Source organism: Aethalodelphis obliquidens, unplaced genomic scaffold (genome assembly GCF_003676395.1).
Source record: "Aethalodelphis obliquidens isolate GAN/ISIS:26980383/991018 unplaced genomic scaffold, ASM367639v1 scaffold13, whole genome shotgun sequence".
Lineage (NCBI taxonomy): Eukaryota > Metazoa > Chordata > Mammalia > Artiodactyla > Delphinidae > Aethalodelphis > Aethalodelphis obliquidens.
In genome coordinates this window covers 6,469,419-6,481,480 of record NW_020837957.1, presented here as the reverse complement: position 1 = coordinate 6,481,480, position 12,062 = coordinate 6,469,419, and positions in this window count along the sequence as shown.

Sequence of the window (12,062 nt, the reverse complement as noted above, 5' to 3'; positions counted from 1 at the left end):
TATGATTATCTACTTATAGCAATTCCTTAGTATCCCTTTTCCAAGCTGTACTAGATAGGATATGGGTAATATATAATACACACAATATATATTCCCATCTCACAAATATCAAGATAGGTGATCCACAGTTGAATTTGTGGCTAAATGCTATTAAGTCCAGGGCTTCTATCTTCACAATTCACAGATTCCATGTTGTATTCTAAAATAGCTCTCTATCTTCTATCACATCCACATTCCAGCTAATTGGATGGAAAAAGGAACAAATGAGCGGACAGGACCTTCCCTTTCAAGGGAATTATTTGCGAGTTGTAAACATCACTTCCATTTTTATCCATTCACCAATAGTTCATCTTTTAAATTTATTTTTGGTGTGTTAGCTCAGCAATTTCATATGTATTTTCTCCCTGTACAATTTATAAGTTGTGCTATATATTTCCATTTCTTTTTCAGGTATATACCTCTATAATATAAACTGAAAATGTTACCAAATAATTCCTCCACAAAAACGATTCTGTATAATAAAAACTTTGGTCTCAGCCCAAAGAGAGGTGTGGCCCTTGTCCCCGGTTCCTTTAGGGTAACATTTAGACCCTGATGATTTCTCAAGTAATAGAAGTTACTTTGTTACTCATGGTTGGCCCCTCTGATAACACGTGATCATTTATGCTAATGAGATGATTCATGGTGGGCCACTAGGTAATTTATACTAACAAGGATAGGGGCTGGCCATGTCAGAAGACCAACCATGTGATTGATTAGAGGCTTGGGACTTTGAGTAACATGTGATCAGCCTGACCTCCAGGGAACAGTAGTGGTAATGGAGGTTGAATTCAACTAAGTGGGCAATAATGCAATCAATCATGCCAACATGATGAAGCCTCAGTAAAAACTCTAGATGCCAAACTCAGATGAGCTTCATGGGATGCATATACTGTTACACATCAATGCTAGGAGGGTAACACATCCCTGAGGACGTGGAATCTTCATGTTTGGAATCCTCTCAGCCCCCCCATTCTGCCCTATATATCTCTTCCTTTGGTTGGTTCTGATTTGTACCCTTTTGCTACAATAAAACTGCAGTTATAAGGATAATGCTTTCCTCAATTCTGTGAGTTTTGGCAAATTACTGATTCTGAGGAATTCTGTGGAGACCCCCAAATTTGTATCAAGCTGGTCTGAAGAGAGGATGGCCCTTGAGAACCCTAAACTTGTGACTTGGCTGGTGTCAGAAACCAGACAGACTTGGAAGTTTTGACTTAAGGACTGTGCCCTTAACCCCAAATTTGGTTAATTCTGGGCACTCGACTGCACTACTTCTCCTCTACTCACTTAAAACTAAGAGTATAAGACTACTTGTACTATACTCTCATACTCTCTCCCCCTACAGATAAGTGATAAAAATACTTTACTTCCCCTCTTTTTCCTATTCTTACTCCAACTCTTTTTGACATATTATTACTCTTATTTCTGTACTATTATTAGAATTTATCTTGAATATGCTTCCTATATTTCAGGAACTTCATTTAACATTGCATTCTTGCAATGTTAAACATAACATTCATTCTCAAAGGATCTGTCACTATTTATTTAAATTTAACTGTTAGTTTTATTGCTCACCACTTGTTTCCTCCAGATTCATTTTTCCCATCCTGAGTTCTCAGCTTTATCTCCTGATTCTTCTTTTTTTTTTTTTTAAATGGATCAAGTTCTTCAGAATGTTTCTCAAATGTGGTATATGGGTAGTGACAATTCATCCCTATTTTCCTAGGAAGTCCTACTTGTTTTGGTGGAAGTATTGATAATGCCATTTTTCACTTTCCTTTAGGATGATAAATTATATCCCTCTCCAGCTTTCCTAGCAAGTCCTAGTTTATGCCTGTTATTGTAGAATAATTATTAATAGTGGCACTTTTCACTCTCAATTGGAATGATAAATTATATATTACCCTATGTAAGGGAACACATATTCTGAATTCTTGAGTATCTGTATCTATCTATCTATCTATCTATTTTGGTCTTATGTATTAATACCTTGGTCAGATATAGGTTTCTAATGTTTTAATTTTTATTTCTGACTCACTTATTATTTATTTATGTATTATTTATTTATTTATGTATTATTCCACCATCTTCTAGCTTATTTTACTTTTGCAGTCAGTTTGCTCTTTCTGTTTGAAATGTTAAGAGATTTTTATTTCTTTATCTTTAAATTTAGAAATTTTAATGCCTAGGTACATGTCCTTTCTTTTTTAACACTCATACCAGCAACTCAGTGCATCTTTTAAAATGATAAAATCTGGTCTTTCTTTAGTCCAGGGATATTTGTGTTAAATGGTTGTTAAATTAGTGTAACCCCTACATGTGTTCCTTTCACTTTTTCTGGAAGTTCTATTATTGGCATGTTATATCCTGGATCTATCCTCAGAATCTCTTTTCCATCCATATCTGCACTTTAAAATATTTGCTCTGAACTTTTCTTTCCTTCTTCTATTTGATCTTTTGGATACTAATTCAGGTCTCAACAATGGTCACAATTTCTTCACTTTACTTATCAAATCATTTAGTTGGAAATCATGTTTTAATGGTGAAATTTTTTTTTCCAAAAAGTAATTTCTGTATTTAATCTGAATAGTTTTGTGTTTGTATTACTTTTCTATTCAAGTTGATGTTTTTCTCCTCCAGCAGCTATATTTTGTCAGCCATCTGATCTTTTGGTTGTCCTTTCTCTGCAGCTGTGAGACCCCCTTTAATATGTTATGATTTTTTTTTTTTTTTGGTCAGCTTACTAGAGACAAGTTCTGAAATTCCCTAACTAGCAATTGGCTCACAAATTATGGGATGAAAAACATTTTCTAACCTTGTGAGCTGGCAGTGTTCAGAAGAGAGCCTGAGCTGGTGGTGCTCTGAATGGTCAACACAAAGAACTCTTTCAAATCCTCCTAAACTCTAAGCTTAATAAGTCTTTTATCTCTAACCCGAAAGCCAAACCTCACTGTTCTACAGATTACTGACACTGTGGGAAGGATGACCAGAAAGAGAGAGAAGCAAACAGGGAGAGAGAAGTTGTGAAGTTGTATAAAAAATTTTTAATTTGATTGGTGCTGCAAAATTGAGTATTTCTGCCATCAACAAAGATTCACCATCACAATAATAGTACCAGTTTGGAAAGCATAACAAGAAAGACAAAAATTGGTGGTAATCAGAACATCAAAGCATCTAAGGTGGAAAACCAAAGGAAAATTACATTTTATGCCTGATTTCAATAACAATGCAGCTTAATTTTTTATTCAAAATTGTATCTTACTATAACAGTTAAAGAAGTCTTTTCCCTTGAAATGACGGTTATGATAATTGAAGGCAATATCTAAGGCATAGTAAAAATGTAAAATTCAGAATAAATTTATCCAACTTTCATGAATTAATAAAATAAATATTGAAGATGGTGGGGGCACATACCCTATAAGGAGAAAAAGTAATTTCAATCAATTAGCATTTGATTTGGGTGTAATTTTCTATGACTATGCTTTGTTTTTCTTATTTCCACCATATGTTTATTATCTTATAAATAAATTATGTTTAGTAAAATTTAATTAGCTGATATTTGTAAAGCTGTCTAAAGATGGGCTTTGTATAATTGCTAAGAGGTTTTTTTTTATTACTAAGTATCAATATTTTGTCTGTGTGCTTGCTGCAGATAAAGAACATTAATTTTTAAAATAGCAGTAGAATCTCTCATTCTACATAGCCTTATAGAAAGAATCAGGGGACTCTAAAGCATCTGAAGAAACATTCTCAAGGAGTTAATTTCTAGCTTATACAACTATTTACAGAGCTCAGATATATGTTCAAAGCATTTCAAGGCCTTGAAAAAAATCATGCTCTAATCACAATGTCACTGTCCTCAATATTAACACACGGGTAATCTAGGGTTACAAAGACCAGCATTCAAGAAAGGCTGCTGCATGGTGTTCATGAGAAGATATGTAGTGTGATTGAGAACTGACCTATACCAATTTGGTCATAGATAAAAGGGGCTGCCAGTAAAGTCAGAGCTGGCTGGTGTTTCTTACTCCCCATAATATAGCTGCCGGGTTATAAAGAATGCAAGTCATGAATTAGTCCTCAGTTCTGTCCCCTACATGGACATTTATTAGATTACTATTTTTTAGGAAAGCTGATACAGAAGGGGTTCATACAATCTGTTTTCTACACTTTAAGAATCCCCAGTTCCGGGCTTCCCTAGTGATGCAGTGGGTGAGAGTCTGCCTGCCGATGCAGGGGACATGGGTTCGTGCACCGGTCCGGGAAGATCCCACATGCCGCGGAGCGGCTGGGCCCGTGAGCCATGACCGCTGAGCCTGAGCATCTGGAGCCTGTGCTCCTCAACGCGAGAGGTCACAACAGTGAGAGGCCCGCGTACCACCAAAAAAAACAGAATCCCCAGTTCTATGTCCTCTAGGTGAGTCCGTCACTAAGTGGTTTTGATAAGGACACGGCAAAATTCCTGAGACAAGGAATCCATCTAATTGGCATCATGCAATCCAGACATTCTTCCAAAACCAATAACTGGACACATGACCAATTAGGGGATCAAAAGCATGGATATTGTCTCTGAGAGGAGCAAGTAACAAGCAAAGATGGTTTAGCTAAGTCACATATCTTGAATGTTTTCAATTTTTCAAACAAGTCTCCTTTTAAAAATAAATGATGAATACAATGGAGTATTACTCAGCCATAAGAAGAGACAAAATTGAGTTATTTGTAGTGAGGTGGATGGACCTAGGGTCTGTCATACAGAGTGAAGTAAGTCGGAAAGAGAAAAACCGTATGCTAACACATATATAACACATATATATGGAATCTAAAAAAAAAAAAAAAGGGTTCTGAAGAACCTAGGAGCAGGACCGGAATAAAGATGCAGTTGTAGAGAATGGACTTGAAGACACGGGGAGGGGGAAGGGTAAGCTGGGACAAAGTTAGAGAGTGGCATGGACATATATACACTACCAAATGTAAAATAGATAGCTAGTGGGAAGCAGCCACATAGCACAGGGAGATCAGCTCGGTGCTTTGTGACCACCTAGAGGGGTGGGGTAGGGAGGGTGGGAGGGAGATGCAAGAGGGAGGAGACATGGGGATATATGTGTATGTATAGCTGATTTACTTTGTTATAAAGCAAAAACTAACACACCGTTGTAAAGCAATTATACTTCAATAAAGATGTTAATAAAATTTAAAAAAAATGATGATAATAACAACATTAATTTCATCAGTAAAAACCCATTTTTATATCTACTGCCTACTTAGTAAAGTATCAGTTGTGGATTAGGTGTTGATAGCAGATGATGTGTTTCTCTGCTATCTCTGGAATGTGACCCTTTATCATATTGCTAGTTGAAGACCTCTGGACTCTAAAGTCCTGATAGCATGGTACTGTCTAATCGCCCCTAGAGCTAAAAATAACTGGCACACGTTAACTATGTTGAAGTGTTTTAAAGCAAATTATAGGCATTATAAAAAAACATGCTGGAAGAAGTATGGGATTTTGAACAAAGGTCTCTTTAGCAAATACTTGCTGAGGTATGTGATGTTTCAAAAATTACTTAACTTCCTGTAGTCCCAATATATTCATCTATAAAGAAGGGAATGTAGTAATACATATTTCATAGGATTGTGATGAGAATTAATTGAATTTTCAAAAAGTGCTTTATAAATGGTAAACATTACTTTTAGGTTTAATAAAGGTTAAATGATCCTTAAGGGTAGGTGGAAGTATGTTTTTGTAGACAGAGAAGGAGGGTTTTCTTAGTCCTACTTTATGCCAGGGATTTTGCTACTTGCTTTATTGAGAAGATAGAAAAATATAAGTGCTATGATCTTTAATGTCATAGTAGAAAACCTATAAGCTCCATACTGTTTGATTCAGTCATATCTAATAAAAATCATGCTGATACCAGAGGCTATAAGGGATCTTATTAGCAAATGTTAATGAAAATTGGGGGAGGATAAAAGATTGTGGACTCAGGTACATTGCAGGAAGCAAACTTCTGAACTCTAAAGTCATTTACTGCTCATTGATAAAGATAAAATTTTGGAATGTTTGCAAGGCATTTGACTTAGTGTTATCACAAATACACACTTTATTTCTTGCTAGAGTAAGATCTGTGTCAGATTTATACCTGTTCTCTATCTCCTCATCATAAAACTCCTTGCCTATTTTTGAAGAATTTCCTTTAAAATTAGGGACTTCAAAAGTTTAAAGGCCTCTCTTATGAAATGTAACCAATAATTATGAAGCTATATATTCTAGTTGCTTGCAACAAGTATATTATGATTCATAATTGTTTGCTGCCCCTCCCTGGAGGACAATTATAATTTCATGGCCAGCTGATGACAGAATCAGCCAGTAAGTGAGAATATAAATGAGTGAATTCCATTTCAAGCAGAAATTTTAAGCACCAGCTCACACTTTCTCTTTGTTATGAGTCAACAATGTTTTATACATTGGATATTGCAGAGGGCCCAGAGGGAATACACCATGAAGAAGAGCCATACACCACTCCATGATGGACACATAGCATTAGTGATAAATGAATCTTTGCTGTTGCAGAACACTGAGATTTTAGTCATTTGTCACTGCAGTCTATCCTGCAGTGTTCCACTCACAATCTGTAACTTCATTTATATATAAGACATTTAAAATCCATTGTTACTTTGTTAATCAGAGAACATCATATTTTGTGTCTGACTTTTTTCCTTCAAGACACAGGGTGACTGACACTGATTATTTTGAAAAATAATGTGAAGGGTTTTTTTTTTTCTTCAACAGCAGCTCTACCTGGATCTAAATTAAATAGGAAGCCAGCAAGACAGGTTTCTTGTGTCTTATATAAGAAAAGCAAAGAAATATCACTGGCAGTAGAAAAGTACTAATACTGCCCAGAGTGATCCCAGGCATGTAGTAGTTGCTCAATCAATATTTGTGGGATGAATGGATAAAATATAATACCAGTTAATTCAAGTAACAGTGACATGTAAATTGGTCTTTATTTTCCTACAGTATTAGTCCGCTCCTGCTGTAAAATAATTGTATAAGAGACAAACCCAGAATTTCAGTGGCTTAGGAAATTAGTGTTTCCTTATTCATAGGTCTGTGGGACACTTGGTATGGCTCTATTTCAGTACAGTCTAGTTTATGTCTGTTTCACATGTTTCTCATTCTAAAACTGGTTATTCAGTGAATTCTGTCCTCATGTGGAAACATAGAAGCTCAACAGAATAAGTCAAACCATGCAAGTATACTTTCTGCTTGCATACCTGTGCACATTTAATTACTCAAAACAAGGCACAGAGCCAAGCTGAATATCAACAAAGAGGAGATACAGTCTCTATCTACTCTCCTGGAAGGTCCATAGCAAAATTTACTGACACAAATTTGTAAGATAAGGAGAGCGTAAAGTGTGGGAACAAAAATACTAACTCATCCACCAAAGATGACTTGTTTTTGAATAAAAATTTAAAAGCAACATCAATAAACAGCAGTAACCTCCTCTAAAGTACTAATTATCTCTGCTGAGAATTTTGCAGCAATCTTTGGTCCACTGAGGACTGCTTAAACTCAATCGTTATAAACAGTTGAAATTCTGAAATTGAGTAATGCATGACATGGGAATCTCTGCTAGGAATAAATGATCTTTTTAAAAAATCTAATTCTAAATTCAAGAAGTATTTGTGAACCTTTGAAATGTATTTTGAGTAAGGCTTTGTAATGAAACACATGTAACTATAATTCATATGTTAATGAACATGTATGATGGTGATGGTTAATTATATGTGCAAACTTGGCTGGACCACAGTACTCAGAAATTTGGTCAAACACCAGTCTGGAGGTTTCTGTGCAGGTATTTTTTAGATGAGATTGATGTTTAAATTAGCAGACTTTGAGTAGAACAGATTATCCTCCAGAATGTGGGTGGATCTCATCAAATTAGCTAAAGGCCATAAAAGAAAAAGACTGAAGCTCCCCCCAGGAAGACCGAATACTACCTCCAGACTACGTTTAGCCTCAAGCTGAAACATTAACTCTTTTCTGGGTCTCCAGCTTGCTGGTCTGCCCTGCAGATTTTGGGCTTGCCAGACACTGCAATTGTGTGAGCTAATTCTTTAAAATAAATCTATCTCTCTATACACATATCTTATTGGCTCTGTTTCTCTGGAGAACCCAGACTAATACAATGACTAACATTACCTATGAATGGCAGAAAAGGTATGAATTGGGAGATAATTATGAATTTTACAGTTATGAATGATTAACACATATAAAACATCTCTCATTTTCAACATGAAGTAAAAGTATCCACTCTTTATTAATTGATAATAATAGAGACAAGGTGAGGAATGCAGATACAGCATCATCATCAAATCTACCTTCCGCACCAAATCCTTTAAAAATTACAGAAAAATATGTTTTAAATATAATAAGTACAGAATATAATGGAAAATAAGATAGAGTGACTTCAGCAGAACAGAAATTTTGAGAACCACCTGAAAAGTGAATTGCAGACATAACTGATTGGCCAGAGACAAAATTAAGAAAACCACAGCCTTCAAAATATGAAGAAAAGCTGGAATGTAAATTCCAGCAATTTTAATGATTCTTGAAACTCAGAGTCAGATTGTACAAAGAGTCAGAGAGGACCCTGGAGAGTTTACCTAAGCAGGACTATACTTTTGGAATGCTGAGTTCTTTTTCTTCCCTTGCTCTAACTGAACAAGGAGCAGCAGGGACATTTCTGGGGCTCCTAGTGTGGGCCTGGGGGTTTGAGAGAAAAGCAGAGCAAAGCTTGAGCTAATGCCAGTTTGCAACCTAAGTTGAAGTTGGCGTAAAGGGATGGGGGAAGAGTGGAGAGCAAAGAAAGGTCATTCCTGACAGAAAGGAAATGATTTACAGTGCTTCCAAGCCAAGTCAAACAGTTTTATTCTGGTAATTGGTGGAAGCCTGGGGCAAGAGGACTAGTTCTTCTGTCTGTATTCTCCCCAGCACATCCTGAAGTAAAGCTCACTTGTTGCGTCCTCCACAAAGATACAAACCTCACAGTCACCTCAGCCAGTCAGAGAGAGGGCTATTGGTGACAAAGACTGGCATACGTGCAAAAGAACTGTTTCTCAGTACCCTGACTAATCTGCTAGTCCTTCGCTCCTAACAGATTGGCAAACTATGGATCACCAGACTTCTGGAGAAAGGCAGTGAACTGAAAGAGAATGAAAAAATAAACAAGATATTCTGTATTTAATATATTTTAAACATATTTTTCTGTAACTGTTAGCAGATTTGATGCAGAACGTAGAATTGATGATGATGCTGTATCTGCATTCTTCATCTAGTCTCTATGATTGTCAATTAATAAAGAGTGGAGGGGCTTCCCTGGTGGCGCAGTGGTTGAGAGTCCACCTGCCGATGCAGGGCACACGGGTTCGTGCCCCAGTCTGAGAGGATCCCGCATGCCACGGAGCGGTTGGGCCTGTGGGCCGTGGCCACTGAACCTGTGCGTCCGGAGCCTGTGCTCCACAATGGGAGAGGCCACAACAGTGAGAGGCCCACGTGCCACAAAAAATAAATAAATAAATAAAAGTGGATACTTTTACTTCATGTTTAAAAAGAGAGATTTTTTATATACATTAATCATTCCATAACATTGTAAGCAAAGAACAGTTAACTTTGGTAAAAGATCAGAAATTCCAAAAATAAAGGGGGATTTAAAAAAATTATTTAATTAACATTCTCCAAAAAACAGAGTAGCTCTTGCAATAACAAATATTAAGAATCTGCACTATGAAAATTACTAAAATGAAAAAAGTAGCTGAAATTAGAGAAAAATCAGAATGGTGAAGTAGAGAAGAGAAATGGCTAAAGAACAATTTAATGACACGTAAAATTAAGTCAAAGAGATTTTTAAAAAAGTAAAAAGACAAAGAAATTAAAAGTGCAAACAAATTAAGACTCATAGAGATCAATGCAGGATATCTAATATCTGTCTAAAAGGATTTCCAAATCAAACAATAGAGATAATTGATGAAAAGAAATAATAGAAGACCTACCTTCCCACTGAGATAAAGACATATGGTCTTAGATGAAATTGTCCACTGAGTGACAAACAGCATAAATTTAAAAAGAAAAGAACATACACATATCCTGATTTACCTAAGAACTTCAAGAATAAAGAAAAACTGCTAAAATTTTCAAAATCACTAAGTTACTCACAAAAGAAAAAGATTTCCATTAGGGATCTGGGTGGTGCCTATATTGTAGAATGGATCTTACGTTTTCTACAGAAAAAAAATTGGAAAATACCTTTGAATCTATAATTTTACACTTAGCCCATATGTTGGTCAAGAAGAGCAAGTTATGACATGTGAAGACAATTAAAGGACATTCTGCAGGAAAGTGAAATGTGAAATCAAGAAAAACACTGAAATTTAAGAAAGAACGCTGAGTGAAGAAATGTAAAAATAGTAAAGTTTCTATAAATGTTGATATGCAATATCAAAAATAATATGTGGATCAAAAACCCAATACAATCATTACATGAAAAATTGGAGAGGGGCAGATGGAAGAGGAACTTGGTGATAAGTGAAACTGCAAAGGTCTTCAGATTGGATTTGTTTTTTAATAGTGTTTATTTATTTTTACTTGTTGACAGTTTTGCTTTATTTATTTATGGCTGTGTTGGGTCTTCGTTTCTGTGCCAGGGCTTTCTCTAGTTGTGGCAAGTGGGGGCCACTATTCATCGTGGTGCGCGGGCCTCTCACTATCGTGGCCTCTCTTGTTGTGGAGCACAGGCTCCAGACGCGCAGGCTTAGTAATTGTGGCTCACAGGCCCAGTTGCTCTGTGGCATGTGGGCTCTTCCCAGACCAGGGCTCGGAACCGTGTCCCCTGCATTGGCAGGCAGATTCTCAACCACTGTGCAACCAGGGAAGCCCTCGGATTGGATTTTGATCAAAGAGAGAGTGTAAGTATTAACTTTAGACTTTATTATTCTTAGAAAAAATAGTCAAAATATCAGCTTCAAAATCAAAGGTAATCATTGGAAGCCTAGAAATATAATGTATAATTTTTAAAACAACTCAAGAACACTTCAAAAAACTGAAATGAATGATAACTATAGAAAAAGGAGAAAAGATAGCCAAATTTCTGCCTATAAAATGATTGGAATCACAAAATTTTATAGGCAATTCCTAGCAAATTTTAGGACCCAATTGTTTCTGTGTTATAATTTTTAACTCTATCTCTGACTTATATCTGTTCTCTTAATTAACAACCTCTGTGACAGTAAGAAATGAAATGATGAAGATCTAAACGAAGGATGACTATAGGATTAACACAGAGTAAAGGGAGTTCCACGAGATTAAAGAGATAGAATTGCAAAAACTGGATCAGTGCAATGTGGGGATGAAGGAAAGGTAGTAGTTAAGGATGATTCCCAGTTCGGGCGATAACTTCTTAAATGTTATATACTTAGGAAGCACCATGTGTTGTGGGGAGAGAGGAGATGTTAAAATATAGGTACAGTATGGCATAGGACCTGGGGTCAAGGAGTATGACATTTGAAGGCTCCAAATCATTAACACCAAACCTCATTCTACCTGGGCAATGTCTTAGCCACTCCAATTGTAATGCTCAACCTTCTTGAGTAAGGAGTCAGAGTTAGTGTAGCAGCAATGGTTTTCACTTTTATTCCCAATCTTGTGCCCTGGTTTCTGGAGATAACATCTCAGGAGCTACAGTTCAACAGAGACACTCTGATGTCATGTTGACTAACCTTAGGTTAGCTAAGGTTTAACTAACTTTAGATTTTGTAAATCACCATCAGTCATTTATTACTTGAATATTTTGTACTCATGCAGGGGCTAGTCAGTCATTTCTGTTCTTAGAAAATTACTTGCTCTTCCCAGAACCATGCAGGTTAGTCTTAACTGTCTTTATTCACCTCTCTCAATGTACACATAGAGAGAGGGAGCAACATATATATATATATATATATATATATATATATATATATAT